The sequence below is a fragment of the Triticum aestivum genome, chromosome 3A (assembly GCF_018294505.1).
Source record: "Triticum aestivum cultivar Chinese Spring chromosome 3A, IWGSC CS RefSeq v2.1, whole genome shotgun sequence".
Classification (NCBI taxonomy): Eukaryota; Viridiplantae; Streptophyta; class Magnoliopsida; order Poales; family Poaceae; genus Triticum; species Triticum aestivum.
In genome coordinates this window covers 343,818,066-343,823,165 of record NC_057800.1, presented here as the reverse complement: position 1 = coordinate 343,823,165, position 5,100 = coordinate 343,818,066, and positions in this window count along the sequence as shown.

The window sequence follows — 5,100 nt, the reverse complement described above, 5'->3', positions numbered from 1 at the left end:
CTTTCCTAGTCCTACTAGGAGAAGAAGGAAGGAGGGGGAAGAGAAGGAAGGAGGGGGCGTTGCCCCTCTCCCTAGTCCAATTCGGACTAGGCCCATGGGGGGGCACGCGGCCAGCCCTTGGCAGCCCCTCTCTCTCTCCCCTAGGCCCAGTAAGGCCCATTACTTCTCCGGTGGTTCCGATAACCCTTCCGGCACTCCGATATATATCCGGTGACCCCCGGAACTCATCCGGTGTCCGAATATAGTCATCCAATATATCAATCTCTATGTCTCGACCATTTCGAGACTCCTCATCATGTACTTGATCACATCCGGGACTCCGAACAACCTTCGGTACATCAAAACACATAAACTCATAATACCGATCGTCATCGAATGTTAAGCATGCGGACCCTACGGGTTCGAGAACTATGTAGACATGACCGAGACTCACTTCCGGTCAATAACCAATAGCGGAACATGGATGCTCATATTGGCTCCTACATATTCTACGAAGATCTTTATCGGTCAAACCGCATAACAACATATGTTGTTCCCTTTGTCATCGGTATGTTACTTGCCTGAGATTCAATCGTCGGTATCTCAATACCTAGTTCAATCTCGTTACTGGCAAGTCCCTTTACTCGTTCTGTAATGCATCATCCCGTAACTAACTCATTAGTCACATTGCTTGCAAGGTTTATAGTGATGCGCATTACCGAGAGGGCCCAGAGATACCTCTCCGACAATCGGAGTGACAAATCCTAATCTCAATCTATGCCAACTCAACAAACACCATCGGAGACACCTGTAGAGCATCTTTGTAATCACCCAGTTACGTTGTGACGTTTGAAAGCACACTAAGTGTTCCTCCGGTATTCGGGAGTTGCATAATCTCATAGTCATGGAAACATGTATAAGTTATGGAGAAAGCAATAGCAATAAACTAAACGATCAAAGTGCTAAGCTAATGGATGGGTCAAGTCAATCACATCATTCTCTAATGATGTGATCCCATTCACCAAATGAAAACTCATGTCTATGGCTAGGAAACTTAATCATCTTTGATTAACGAGCTAGTCAAGTAGAGGCATACTAGTGACACTATTTGTCTATGTATTACACATGTACTAAGTTTCCGGTTAATACAATTCTAGCATGAATAATAAACATTTATCATGATATAAGGAAATATAAATAACAACTTTGTTATTGCCTCTAGGGCATATTTCCTTCAAGTATAAGAAAGGAACAATTCAGGATGCTTTATCCAAGAGACCAGTTGATACTCAAGAACTATTTGACTTGCCATTGCAAGCTGTATGGCTCAGTAATATTATCCAAAGTTATTGAAAAGATGTGGAAGAACAGAAACTTTTGCAACAATTGATAGTGAGCCCAACTTCAAAACCTCCTTACCAGCTCATTAATGGCTTGATTAGATATAAAAAATGTATTTGGATTGGTAGCAACACTGAATTGCACACAAGAATTTTCCTGCCTTCGATGAAAATCCAGTGGGTGGACATGCTGGTTTCCTAGTTACTTATAGAAGAATTGTGGCATTTTTCAAGACTTCAAGTGGAAGGGCAAGAAGAACTTCATAAGATTGCAAGTGCAATCTTGTCTAATTTGTCAAAAAACCAAGCCAGAAAGAGTCAAATACCCAGGTTTGCTTTCCCCACTTCCTATTCCAAGAAAAGCTTGGGATACTATGACCATGGATTTGATTTCCGGCCTTCCTGTGTCCTATCAATATAATTGCATCTTAGTGGCCATAGAAAAGTTCTCTAAGATGGGCCATTTCATGCCACTTAAGCACCCCTTCAATGTCCAAAAGGTAGCGGAAGTGATCCTGGATAATGTTTATAAGTTACATGGCATGCCTAGACTTATTATTTGTGATAGAGATCCTATTTTTACCAGTTAATTTTGGAGGATTTTGATTTCTAGAACAGGCGCTAAGTTAAATATGAGCTTTGCATATCACCCAAAGATTGATGGCCAAACTGAAAGAGTAAATCAATAGATTAGTGTTTCCTAAGATGTTTCCTTAGTGCTCATCCAGTTAAGTGGAGTAAGTGGTTGTCTCTTTGTGAATTTTGCTACGGTACAAATTGGCATTCTGCAGTGGGCAAGTCTCCTTTTGAAATCAGATATGGCCAGCATCCCAGACAGTTTGGAATCCATGAATCTTATGTTATTGCCCAGTTGATTTACAGTTGTGGTTGGAAGATAGACAGGTAGTGATAGAATCTATCAGACAACATTTGTTGAGGACTCAGCAGAGAATGAAAAATCAGGCATATAAGAACATAACTAAGAACGTGTTTGCAATTAGTGACTAGGTTTTTCTCAAGTTACAACCCTATGTGCAATCTTTAGCGGTTCACATGGCTAACCATAAGTTGTCCTTCAAGTTGTGTGGGCCTTATAAAATTCTGGAACAAACGGATGTCGACACGCGATGGTCAACAAACTCAACTTCTCTTCGATCGGTGCTCTTCTCCTATGAGCTATAGCTAGATCAGTTTGGCCTCTCGGATATATGTTGCGATAAGGTATTTTTGCTTTTGCACTCGATCGGTGGCTTCAACTCTTGTTCGGTTATCAGCTAGCGCTTGGTTTGGCCAAGGTGGGGTGGGCGAGCTGATCGATCGGCATGGCCAAGTGGTGTCGCGTCACTCTCCTCATCCAAGGAGAGGTTGCATATCGACTGGAATTACCTTCTACGAGCAGAATTCAGCCAATTTTCCATGTGTTCTCAGCTGAAGAAGTTTGTGTCACATGCAATCCCAGTCTAGAAAACATTGCCATCTCCTCTCTCTTGTCTATGGGTTTCTGTTTCAATATTGCAGCGTCGAGTTCGTCAAGAAGGCCATCGTATAGTTGCTCAAGGGCTCGTCCATTGGAGTAATTCTTCACTGTCGAGAAGCTACTTGGGAGGGCATTGATTCTCTTCGTCAATAATTTCCTCGGGCTCCGGCTTGAGGACAGGCCGTAACTCAAGGAGGGGGATGTCAGCGCACCTTTCGGCAATGACCACCCGACAAGTGTACTGCCCGACAACGACCGTACCACCTTCTTCGGTTACTGGACATCGCCCGGCAACGACAATGGAAGCAGTAGGAACAAGACCTTGCCCGGCAACGACAACAGAAGCAGCGGGAACAGGACATCGCCTGGCAACAACAATAAAAGCAGCATGAACAGTATGTCAGGATATCGCCCGGCAACAACAACAAAAACAGTGAGAACAAGTCGAAATGAGGAAGGGCCAGTGGGCCGGCTCAAGAAAGGCAAGTTGAAATCTAGGAGGATAGCAGGACCGGAATGGATCTAGACTCCAACGGCTAGTTGGTATATATATATGTGCGTACGTGCACTGTAATAGTTGGCTAGGAATTGGTTGGTTTCGATCTGGCTTGTTAGAGCATCTCTAGCAGAACCACAGTTAGGCATTTTAGAAGATATTCAACTTTCATAACTGCTTCCACTAGTTGGACCAATATCTTCTCTATGTATTCGTTGTTGCTCTGCGGATTCTTGATCTTGCATTCTTCATTCTTCTTCTTTGATTCTAAAGAAGTAGATGTTGCTTCCCCTCTGGTTCCTTCTCTAATTGCACATGCAGCCGCATCATTACCCTCAATTCTACCAAGGAGTGCACGAACATCTATTAAGTTTCTTTCTATCAATAAATCAACGTATTCTCCTTCCCAAAACCAAAATGAGCATCCATCTTCCTACACACATGACCATCTCAATAAGTTATCGAAATCGAACTGAATAGGTTGACAAAGCCGAATGAAAACAACATACCCCGTCGTTTTAGCATTTGAAGAATACCCATCCGGGGTGGTTCGGCATGCTAGATGTTAGCCACAGCACTGTCCGCATCCAGTCGTCGCACTGTATGAGCGGCATCGACGAGCCGGCGAACCGCTGCGCGAGCGTCGAGCCCGGGCGACAGCCGGCCGAATCCTTGCCGGCAAATCGATGATGGCGGATAGAGGACGAACCAGTGGCTTTGTCGAGGCTGCGTGGGGTGCTCCCCAACCAATCCATGGCTTGGCGCAGCCACCGGTGGCCGAAAACGCCAAATCGGCGGCCGCGACAAGCAGCCATGTATCTGCAACTTTCTGGCCGGTCGAGGTAGGAGGAAGTGATGGATGACAATCTCGAGCGTGTAGCGGCCCGCCGGCGTGATCCCGACGGCTGGTGTGGCCGGAATCGTTGGCGGTGGGTGGGGAAAAGCGCAGATGAAATGTCCCCCTCCCCCCCCCCCCCCATACACACACACCACCAACCGCTACCGCTATATACAGGGCGCCGACGGGGCGAGGGGGAGAACCAGCGTTTTCGCAGGTTGGGTGAGAATTTTGCCGCGCCCCGCAAAAAATTTTACGGGTTGGACGCGTTTGTGGGGTCTGATCGAGCAACATTTTCCGCGCAAACCCATATTTTGGCGGTTATTTTGTGGGTTAGGGCATTATACGGGTGTGGTAGAGATGCTCTAATAGGATCAGCTGCGAGGGTGAATGGGAGGTTAGCAGCTGAAACACGCCATGTTCTTCTTCCTCGGGAGAATTTGAAATTCCCCTGTAGCTCGAAACCTAGATCTCGGTAGTTCACAGAAAAGAGTACTTGACCTACCATGATACACACAACAAATTTGGAAGTCAAACTCCACACATAATCAACACTAGCCCTCGTCTACGATAAAGAAAAGAGATTGTACGAATAGTAATTTTGCGTTAGATTATATTAACTTTTTATCACCCTGACCTATGTGATGCAACTACTAAGAACGCAGTCGGACTAACAAGGGCAAGACAAAGCTTCAAACATGCAAATTGAGTGAATAATACATGTTGGCATCTCATGGAGATGTTGAAGTATATGTGGATTGCACAACCTTCTTAGTTTGGACTTTTTGTTCTACTGCTTGTTGCATCTGTGCATGAAAATGGTGTTGAAATTCATAGGAATTTTAAACATTTGCTCAAACCTCATGTTTTTACTTGTTTTGAGAAGTCCGATGCAGCATGCATCTTTATTTTTCCTAAGGAATCATTTCCTGTAAAATCCACACTCCCGTGGAGCATCCAAACAACTATG